Below are 12,155 nucleotides of genomic sequence, written 5' to 3'. Positions count from 1 at the left end.
TAACTCTGTCCATTTGCTAGTTTTGGTGTTAATGTGCATATTTACATTCCAAAACTGGAAATTGTTTTCATTTTCCTAATAACAAAGGGGAAGGTGAGTATATTACTGCAGCATTCCTGGCTTTATCAGTAGGCCCCTCCCTCCAGACTGTACTGTTAGGCCTCAGTGGTAGCAGTCCAGTCCATCCATCCACAACCCCTTTTTCCTGTTTTTGCATTTGGGGTCATGGTGTCGCTTTAACAGTGACAATAATCTAGAGCCAAGGTTTATACTGCCAGGTGGCTAGCTTTACTGCTGTAGTTCGTCCACACCACACACTTACACACACACACACACACACACACACACACACACACACACACACACACACACACACACACACACGCACACACACACACCTATGGCTGATTTAGAGTGTTCAGTACACCTACTGCATGTGTTTGGAATTTAGGAGGAAAACAGAGCACCAGGCGGAAACACACGAGAACACAGGGAGGACATGCAGACTCCGCACAGAAGGCATCCCAGCTGAGAATTGAACCAGTACTCATGTGTAATCATTTAAGGTACTTTGTGGAGTGCAGTACACATGTAATTATTTAAAGTACTTTATGCAGACCAGTACATATGTGTAATCATTTAAAGTACTTTATGCAATTGAGTACACTTGTAATCATTTAAAGTACTTTATGCAGTCTCGTACACGTGTAATCATTTAACATACTTTATGCAGTCCAGTATACGTGCAATCATTTAAAGTACTTATGTAATGCAGTACATGTGTAATCATTTAAAGTACTTTATGTAGTCCAGTACACATGTGTAATCATTTAAGATATTTTATGCAGTCCAGCACATGTGTAATCACACGTTTTCATTTAAAGTGCTTATGTAGTCCAGTACACGTGTAATCATTTAGATTACTTTATGTATCCCAGTACACATGTGCAATCACAGGTATAATCATTTAAAGTATTCTTTATGCAGTCCAGTGCATGTGTTTAGTCATTTAAAGTACTTTATGCAGTCCAGTACACATGTAATAATTTGAAGTACTTTATTTTGAAACTAACTATAGTGCAAGTTTTCCTCTGGTTCTAACAAATAGATAGATCAGCGAAATTAAACTGTAGGTTAAACACTAATGTTTATTACCTTTAGTTACCATTTGATAAATTAGACAATGAACACCTTTGTGGTCATCTGTGTTCATGTGTAATGATAGTAAGCTTCAAGTAAGACAGCATGACTTCTGCGCACTGTTTATCACTTAGTCATTTTTAAGAAGGAAAGCATCCATGATGAAGGATAGTAACTTACTGAGTGGATGGGTGTGAATTCCATTATCATTTTCTTGTGGGTTGCAAATAGTTTTCTGCAGTCATAAAATTACATGTGTCCCCTTATTGCTTTAAAGATCCCTGCTGGGATAATGTAGTTATGTGCTAGGCTCATAAAACGTTACACAGATATAAAGAAAGCGTGCTATGGCACTTATAAAGTACTCAGATTAAAGAATTCTTCTAGCTTCCAGGATTTGCCATCTATCACTACGACAGCAGATAATGATTCATGACAAATGTTCTGTTACAGAGGGATCTTACACACTCTCAGTATAATGGCTGTCTTCATCCAGAGACCAATAATCCATTCATTGGTAGCACATTAAAGGCATTAAGGTAATGAATTTGAAAGTGCAAAGCTATGGGACTGGTTTGTTCATCAGCAAGTGACAAGTGATCTCTTTTGTGCAGTTTTTGATGCTCAGCAGTTTACGTTGCTGTTTCCTGTAATGAGAAAGTCAGTGATATGTGCACATCCTATTAGTTCGTTCCCTGCCTGTGGTCCCAAGGACCAATGTTTGTATAAGGAGGTAAGTGGAAATGTTGCAGCAGATGCACATTTTCTTTGTTGCCTGGTAATTTCACCAAAAATATTTAGAAGTATATAGAAGTTTCTTCTAAAGCCACAAGTGATGACAATACAGACTTGTGGGAGAAACTTGATAAATTTGCATTGAAAAAAATGGAATTTCTTGTACTGTTCAGGCCAGTATCTTGAAATTATGATACAAATTAAACTGTAGGTAAACAACCTGAAATTGAATTTTGGTGTCTGGCGTATGATAAGCAGGATTGTGGAGAAATGGAAGACGTATTTCCTAACAGTGACATCATAAATTCCTGACAAACTTAGTATAAAACAGAATAGTATTTGGTTCAGTACAAAAGTATGGGTGGGATTGATGCAAATCAACATTATGCTGACATGGGATAAAATAGTACTATCAGTGTGACATCACAATTCCCATATAAAATATCCCGAATACTGGTTTAAACAAGTCTTCGTGTAAAGGACTTATTTAACTGAATTTCTACTGTCTTTCACAATTACAGTTCAATAGAAGGTAAGTTATCAGTCAGCTGTGCTACATAGCAAACTGTGCCTGGTTCATATTGAGACTGTATGACAAAAGCCAGCTGCATTCTGTAATGTTGCACTTGGTTGTCATCCTAGCATAGTGCCCCCAGCAGAAACTGAACCAGAGAATGAAGCACAATGAGGCATTTAAGTAGTTTTTAATGGTTTTATATCGGTCTGTCAAAACGGCTGAATATTGAATACCAGATGTTTGAACTGTAAAGTTCGAACACTGGTAATCGTGAAGCCATGGCCCACCGAATTCTTTCCCAGGGAAAGAATTTGGTGGGCCATTTCTGTAACTTCGCGAGCATCAGGACTGTGGTGGAAAGTTACGGGTCGGGTTCAGGCAAGTGTGCGATTGTGTGGATGTTAGGGTTAGGGCACGGGTGAGGTGGGTGAGCGATAATGAAAGGCTTTAGGGTTAGGGCGGGACAGGTGAGTTAGGGTTAGGGCACAGGTCAGGTGAGTGTGCGATAGTGACGAACCTTAGGGTTAGGGTTTGGGTTAAGGTAAGTGGATAGTTAGTAGTGTATGTACAGTTTAGTGTAGGGTTAGATGTGGGATTTTGAGTGTATGTGTGTGGATTGATGTTGTTTTGGTGTGTTTGTGTTGCGTGTGTGTTTCTTGGAATAGCGATTTTTTTCTCTGGGAAAAAAATCTCTGTTTTGAGACTTCGATGTTTTTGCAGTTCGTGCTTTGAAGTTCGAACATATGGTGTTCGAACTTCAGATGTTTCAATGAACTGATATAGACCCGTTTTTAATTTAGGTTCAAATTTTCATTAGCTTGAAATGTGCAGTAGAGTATCAGGTTAGGTAACAGGATACCAGCAGTACAGTTGGTAGCATACAAGCCACCAAATATGTGAATATTTTTATGTAGTATTCTAACTTATTGACAGGAAGTAAACTCAGCCAAACTGCTTCTGAATATAGTATATCTGCATTGTAAGTTTTGTGTCGCCTATTGTGTCTTAAAGGTGGCTAATTCACATGGGCCCATTAATTGTAGCAATAAGACATGCAGTTTAATGAAAAAGCAACGTAGAAAGTATTACCCGTTATTCTAAGGGTCCAAGGCAACAGTAAGCAGGACAGTAGGTCAGGTGTTGTTTCACAAAACAGTGCACATGGCGTTTGTGCATATATTCAAAGTTTTCTGTAGGGCAAAGACCACCACAACTATCATATAAAGGCAGAACCCTGCAGCTCTCTAGGTAATGTTATCAGCTCAGGCCGCTGTACCTTGAGGGAGAATAGTTTTGCTTATACAGCACAGACTTTACGTACTTGCTTTGTGTTGTGCTGCCTGCTGTAGCTGTCTGTAGAAATGCTGTTTAACTGGGTCTACTTGAGCAGCCCAAAAATCCGTTTAATCAAATCTTACTTAACTGAGACAACAACACCGAAACCTTACTTTAATGAACATTCACATCACTGGAATTTTAATTCGGGAAAGGAGTTAGTTGGCCAACTTGGGGAAATTTTCCCTTTTCCCCACTATAGTGTAATCTTAGAGTTGGTATGTTTAGTTGGGGGGGGGGGGGTTGTTTTTTTTTAATATTGGTCAACTGCCTTCCATCTCGGATTAAAATTCCGGTGATGTGAACATTTGTTTGTAAGCTTTTGGTGCTGTCGTCTTGGTTAACTAAGATTCAGTTTAATGGATTTCGGTCTACTCAAGTAGACCCATTTAATTGCCTTTGATTTCAAGTAAGGATTAACTCATTTGTCTGTGCTTGAAACATGTCCTTCATGGCTGAGGGGAGAATTATTAACAGCTACTCTTTGTAGCTTCATACAATTGCAATGGCTATTTTATAACATTTTTAGTTTTCTTTGCACTGTATTCTTTCACAGAAACTGGAATGTCACTAAGTATAAATTAGACTATAAATTTATGTTGCCTATTGTACGTCATGCATTGCCACTCATGAAGGCTTGAGATCATGTAAGATAGAAAGTAGCCAGAGTATCTATCATTGCAAAATCATGACTGGCATACTCAAACCCTTATTGTTTAATAGTTAACTGAAGATTGTTAAAGTGTCTTTACATGGGTCAGTATTAGTACATCATCTTCATTTATAACCGTCCACTCTGGCTATGAAGCTGGAAGATTAGTGCCTTTAGCAGAGTTAAGCTGCCATCGACATAACTGAAAGCACAGCAAGTTTTAAGTGCTGCTAACATTAATTGAACTTTGGAAGATGATATACACTCACTTACCTCTGAGCTCCCACAGAGCTAGTATTACAAAACACATGTCAATAAGTGGTTTGGAAAACAGATGAAGAATAAATACTTTTTGGTTAGCACCATCGAAGAATAAGAAAACTGTTTTCTTAAGAAAGCAGCACAAAACCCTTGGTAGGTTGTGTTAGCACCGGGCTTTTATAAAATAGTATGAGGTAGGCTGTTAGCTAGGCTACATAGTTTACACAGTAAGCAAGGAGATAGGCAGACAAGGCTGATGAAGCACTTTTATCTGCTATCAAAAATGTGTTCCTTTTTTTCTGTTAGTTCTTACAGTTAATGTCCTTTGTGTCTGACTCGGTAATAAAGTATATGCCACTATGATAAATGAGTACCATTCATTGCAGTACTGTTGAAAGTTAATAATATAGCTATTGCTATATTAAAACAAATCTGTAGTGCCTGTAGGGTCATTATTTTATGACAGTGAGGGATCCTTCAGTCTCACTAATCACTCAGTGCCTAAGACAATAATGACTTCATGAAAAATATCATTTGTTATTTTAGAACATTTAACTTTTGTTTTCCACTGAGATTATTGTATACTTTCTGCACAGCATTTAAAGATGGGACCATAAAACAGTTTTCCCAGTTCCCATGTGATTATGTCATCCTGATATGCTTTGTGACATTATGGCATAAAGTATGGCTAATTAAAAAACTATAGCATATTAATAATGTCAGATTTACCTCTATCCAGTGCAGTTTGCCCATATTGATGAAAACTGAGTGGGTAGAAATCACAGACCTTGGGTAAATCCATAACTGCCTATTACAGTTCCAAAAGGAAGGTCAGTTTTTTTCTTACCCTTGATGTTTGAACTTTCAAGATAGGGAAGAATTAGATAGAGATGGTAAGGAATGTTGCTTTGTGGGATATGGGGGGATCCAGAATCTAGACAGGCTGTACCAGTGCAGCACACTGAGGAAAGAGGTATCGGTCTTCTATGTACTATTGCAGCTAGACCTAATGGATCACATTATGATAAGCACCCATAACTTTACATTCTCTTTTGGTAACGAACACTGGATGTGTATAAATAATTAATGGTACTCGGGTGGTTCCTGTCTGTGTTTTACTTGTGTTTCCATTTGGGATGCTCTGTGTTATATGAAGCATGTCATGGCAGATGTTTTGTTAACTGTAGTTGTTTTAATATGAGAGCCCTAATGACTACTTGGTTGCTGTTAGAAATTCTGCTGGTTTGTATTGTTTGATTATGTCACATTGGTATTCCAGGTGTAGAACACATTAAGATATTTGTCAGGTTAATCTGAGGTCAGCCATTTTATGGATGGGAGGTTTATTATTCAGTGGTCACAGACACACTTTACTGTGATTTGGTGGCTCATGGAGTGTTTTGGCGTACATATCAATGGCATTACCTTGCTGTGGTACTGCTGAAAAAATTATAACAAACAAGCTTCACTGGTGTTACTGTGGGTGTAGCAGAAGTACCTATGGTAGCAAGACTGATTCCTTTGGCCACTTTAAGCTTTACATAGACCCTTAAGTGGCCTGGTCTTCTTACTGTCAAGGCTGGATTTACAGTGAAAATAAATAGCTAGTCTTCCTGTTAGATTGACACAGCTGTTATTTGGAATGTAGACAATGAAGTAATCCTCAGCAACATACATTTGTCATATTTAATAACTGAATATTACTTTATTCATTGTTGTTTCATACCCTAGTCATACTTATCCACTCTTAGTCCCTCTCCTGTTGTACCAGTTCAGCACAAGTATAAGGATGTATCCCCATCTCTGCAATGTTGCAACAAGTATAAGGACAGATCCTCCATATTTGCAATGTTGCAACAAGTATAAGGATATATCCCCAATTTTTGCAATGCTGCAGTCCCCACAGATGTGCTCAAGAGACATTGTATTTCCAAGCTATGTGGTTGGACGTTCAGTAAAATTCCACTACTTGAGAATATTTTTTCTTATCCTGGTCAAAAAGGTTAGCAGTAGGAATACTCTTTTTTTTCAGATGCAGAAACTTTTTTGGTTATATCAATAGATGTGCTCTTATAACATTATATATTTTATTACAACACATTTTTCTTATTGCCAGAAGTGTACATTATTGTTGTTGTTATTATATATACAATTTCACAGCCACTTAGACCAGTACCGTCTTCATTTCAGTTTTATTCCTTGTTTTTTCCACTAGGAAAAGCACAAAAGTTCTATATTTAATGGTGCTCATCCTCAGCATTAAACATAGGGATGGCTAAATCTATAGGATCCTTTGGAACTGCAGATTCATAATTAGGACCAAAATGTATGGCTGAATAAGCATATCCTTGCATGGTTGTAAAATGGGATAGATACAGTTCAATAACATATGAAACAATCCTCCCTTGAATTTTTTCATAGGGGCACAATTTGCCCATTGTTCCCAACTTTATTTTTATTGCACCAGATATTTAACAATTAAAACTTAAATCTCATAAAGTTGGATTTTTATTCTGAATTTATAATATTATACAAGCTGTCAGTATTTGTTTTGTTACTTAAATGTTCTGTGCAAAATCTGGAGAAGTGTATACTTTTTATGTCTTCTTCCTCTATATTTTTCTAAAATGTCCTGATCATCTTTTTTTAATTCAGAATGTATTTCTCACTCAGTGTAATTTTGCTGTACAAGTACATGTTGAGATGCTTAAGTCTACATCCCTTCAGAATTTGAATAGCCCTCCTCATCGGCATATTATTTAAATCAGTGATCATTTATTCTCTTCCTGAACCTGTCATTACTTCATCCTTTCCTAATTTCATTATCTCTGTCAATGTACTCAAGATACAGGCATCTAACAGTGGTTATTCATTGTCAGTGCTAAACTCCCTCCTTAGGTATATTTCCAGGAAGGAAGGAATCAGGCTGATTGCTTCCCTAATTGTTCAATGTGCCGTTTTTAGTATTCCATAATGCTTCCCATCTTGTTAAATTTCAGATGAATGTGTAAAAGGGAAAATATCTTGGCTTTAACTGTACATTTCAATGGCATGATATAGACCCTAACCAACCAACCAACCAACCTCCACACCTTAACATAGTGTTGCACTTTTTCCAATTTTTATTTTACATAATTTTGTGTTTGAGCCAGGTTCCATCGTTAGAAAATATAACAGCTAGATATGTATAAAATGTTACATTTCTTTATAAATTTTCCTCTTAATTTCAAATTTGCAGTTTAGGAACGGAGCACTATAAATGAACTCAGTGATAACATTTCAAAATACACATGTGCCCCTTTCCTAAACAGCAGTCCTTTGGGGTTTTGTTGATTATAGTATTTTATTCCGCGGTGGTACAGTGGTAGCATTGTTACCTCACAGCAAGAGGTTCTCCCGTTCGATTCTCGGCTTGGTTTGGGAGTGCCTTCTGTGTGGAGTCTGCATGTCCTAGCATAGCGTTCAAAAGACATGCGTGTGTAAATGGATGTGCCTTCATTGAAGGTTGGGCATTGAGCTCGCACCTCGGTGTTTTGTAAAAATATGCCAATCATTAGCGGACCGGAGTTCTGCTGTGGCAACCCCTTACCGTGAAAAAGCCGAAAGACCAGCAACAACAACATACAAAGGTTGTTACCGTTTTATTTTTACTTTAATTCATATTTGCAGTTCTTTCTGTTATTAAAGGCTGTCTGCCTCATCTAATCTACATTGACAGAAAGGCTGTATTTGTGTATGTAGCTGTTTACAACCTCAGCTTGGTTCTCCAATACTGTGATTGATGTAGCCAATCATCTGCGTATCCTGTAGATACAATTTTTTTCTTTCTACTCTTGGAGTCATCCCTGCTTACTGTCTATGTTCCCTCAAATGCTTTATCTTTGTATATAATAAAGAGTGAAGGAACAAATCTACCCTTATATCTTACTCTTTTATTTAGCCCTATGCATTTTGTCAGCTATCCCTTTTTTGAAATTGTAAACCTGCTCCTTTGTGTTCTCTTAAGGAGAGATGCATCTGCCAACCCCACATGTATGAATTTCCTACATATTTGTAAGTCAAAGAGTACCAAAAATGCACGGTCTACATACCTGAATTTGTCTGTGACATAAACAGAACATGCTGGAGAGACAGATATGTGTCTCAGAGACTGCCTCTCCTATAGAACAGGCTTCCCATCCATGTGAAGCTGAGTTTACGTATTACACAGTTTAAGCACAACGTAGTCCAGTGGATGGGGAATAGAAAATGTATACTGGACCTGGCACCCATGTCCCTTATGAACAGAGGTGGCTTATAAATGACTGGCTTGCAATGTCCTGTTTGGATACAGGACGTCATTATTCTTTTGGGAAAACTTAGCTAAGCTTGTTAGTAATAATTTATGATTCTATAAGTTTCACTTATACCAGTTAGTGGAGATGTAATCTCTTTTTCAACAATTAAGAGCCATCACTTCTACCAGTTAATGTTATCAGCTACAGTCTCTGATTATTATTTTGTAATCTTTTAATAGGATTGCAGTTGCAGGTTCCAGGTCTATAAGACTTATGACCATTAGCCTCCCCTTTTTATAAATAGATACAATGATGTCACCTGAAAACATTTCCAGGAATGACCTTATCGACAGGGTACATTTAAGTGATATATCGGATGGATCTTTGTCCTGATGTCATCATCATCATCATCATCATCATCATCACATTCTCCTTTAGATATTTCCAAGCACTTTATTACATGGCGTGTTCTTCCCATCTGTGAACTTCACTTTTGGAGCCCGGTCACCCCTAGTTCATAGAATTTACTATTGTAAAAATTTCCTCTCTGCTCCCTGTATAAATCATTTCCAACTGTTCCCTGTAATGTGCCAGTCTCTTCTATCAGAATTTCCAATATGTTTCCTTCTGGCAGATCTTACTACCTACTCGTTTTATATGGTTTACTGTTAAAATGTTGAACAGCAGTTACATGAAACTGGGATGGTCGAATACATGGTTCCTGGTTTGTGTAACGCCAGTCTGAAAATGTTTGAATCCACCTTAGTGAATGCTAGTGTGCGTTACCTCTTATGAGGCTGATGTTCTGACTGGCGATCGCACTACAGTCGGGATTGACAAATTCACCATTTGCCTCACGCTAGTGTGATTTGGAATTTGTATATATAATATGCAGAGGATGTGGGGTGCAGGGGGCTTGCTCCCCTGCAAAACATAAGTAAAACATCACTGGAAGTCAAGGTAACCTGGGTAATGTCGATAAAATTGAGTTGCTAATTATAGACATTACCGCTGTTGTCATTTTAATGAAATAACGTTTTTATTTCTGACATTTTTTTCGGCTAAGTGAATACACGAAGAACTGTGATTCTTGATTTTGATAGTAAACTGTTTCATAAATATCATTCCATTCTTCTATCTGCATATTCTTCCTCTGTCACTTTTAAATGTTTCATATTTTCCTCTCTTGAGTTAATCATAAACTTGTAACTTGACCTTGTTGTTTTCTCTTATCTCTCTTTTAAAAATGTTCTAGAACTATCTTTAAACATTTGACACCCATTATTAAACCTGTCAGACTGTGGAGAAGAGTAGAGGGTAGGGTGAGGCAGCAATATGTTATGGCAGCTGAATCAGAATGGCAAGTTGCATAGATAAGTTGCCATTTTCTGCCTTCACCCAAATGTAATATAATCCAATGTAATTTAAAGGCTTGTCTAAAGCATAATTGAGGTTTTCTCAAACCCCAGTGAAAAAGAAATTCCTTTCACTATCATGGTGTTAAAAGTATGGCATGAGTCTTACTATGTGTGTAATCTATAATTAGTAAAAAGTAATTATTTTCATCTGTGTCGCACAAAGCATGGATCTGCAGCACCTATCAAAGAAGAAAATAAAAACTGGGGCATCTTTTCCATTTCTGCTCACTTTGGATGAATATGAAAATGTGAAATATGTGATTCATGGCTCATACAGTCATGTTCACATAGTACAGTAACTTAACTCAGCATTCTTCAGTAATGTGTAAACATCAACAAAAATGAAAGAGAATGACAACTAGAACATTTGCCAATACTATGATATTTTAAAAGTATAGGTGCTAATGTTCTGTTGGTGCACAAGGTGAAGGCTGTAGGCTGTAATTCCCCTAGTACAGGGTTAGATTCCCTCAGCCCTCATTTGCCTACTGTGTGACCTTCAGCAAGTCACTTAACCAGACATTGCTCCCAGGCACCCCTGAAAAGGGGCTATGTGTGTCCAATGGACCTACCTGGTAAATAAATTGCCTCAACATTTTAAGGCACTTATTATTATTTTTTATCCCCGTACCGAAACACACAGTATGATCCTAGCAAGAGTAACATGGGATAGCAACGAATAATATTTATGATGTCTAAAATATAATTAGTAGGTTATAGTTTGTAAAGGTCATGTTTTGGTGTATTTTTTTTCCAGGTAATCTGCTTTACAGCCACCTTCCACAATATGGAGGTTGGTTGGTTACTCTGAACTCTGCGTTTGTGTTGCATTTAGCTTTTTGCCCTCGTAGCTCACGTTGTGGCTATCAAAGGTTTGAGCATACTATTTTACTTACCTGGTTAACAAGGAAATATTTTTAAAAAGGGGGTGAACGTGCTCACACAAAGGTAAGGTTCCTTGAATCTGAAGCTCTTTAGAGTTAAACAAGCAAGGTTATATCACTGTACTGGTTCTCTGCCTGTCTCTGTTTGTCTGAATGTTGGGTAAGGGCATGAACACATCACCTGGGACACTAAAATGACTTTTAAAACTAAACTGTGCAGAAAATATCTTGAAATGGGCACCTAGTGTGCTTGGTGGGTGTATACTTTTTGTAGGCATGAAATGATTTCATCATATAATATCAAGGGAGTGGGAATGCACCCACTTTCACAAAGAACAAGATGAAAAGGAAAACAAACCATGGCAATAAGGTCCATATGGCTAATGAGGTATAACCAAGTGTAACAAAGTCATTTAACAAACATGGCATTTCTACAGGCAATCTACTGCTCTAGTTTGCACTGGAAGCCAAAGAAGGATGATAGTTACTGTACTGTGTAAGGTGGGAATTAGAAAGGGTGCAGGAAATTAGATGTTAACAAGTATCGATTCTTGCCAAAGAGAAAGCATTTTAGAATTTCTAGAAAAGCTAAAGAATAAGGTTGCAGGAAAGCAAAGTCTGACATCAAATGTGTCATTTTTATTCTAACTTGCTTTCTGAGTGGAGGTCACTTTGGTAGTGAACCATATGGTGACAATGGGGATGCTATTGTAATATGTGGCTCTGTACTACACAGAAGGTCAGACGCTGGACAACAAGAGCAGGTGTGTTTCCATTAGCTAACTGGGTGCTAATTTCAGAAAATGTCATGATGAAGGGATTAGCTCTTTAGAAAAACTACTTTGAGTGAGTGGAAAAAAAGGTGTGATTGTAAAAATAAAACCTATCCTGTTTGCACATTATACTGCCGTGTTCTTGAGCTTAACTTTTTCTCAG

The 12,155-nt window shown here is 37.5% G+C and overlaps 1 protein-coding gene across 1 annotated transcript in view; it reads left to right on the top strand.

The window, feature by feature from the left end:
• The window catches only part of NRP1 (neuropilin 1), a 500,773-nt gene that overhangs the window by 22,327 nt on the left and 466,291 nt on the right, over positions 1-12,155 (top strand). The window lies entirely within an intron of this gene.

This window comes from Protopterus annectens, chromosome 3.part1, assembly GCF_019279795.1.
Source record: "Protopterus annectens isolate FY-2018-M chromosome 3.part1, PAN1.0, whole genome shotgun sequence".
Taxonomy (NCBI): Eukaryota; Metazoa; Chordata; order Ceratodontiformes; family Protopteridae; genus Protopterus; species Protopterus annectens.
Note: the sequence above shows the minus strand (reverse complement) of the source record. Positions and strands in the feature narration are given on the sequence as shown.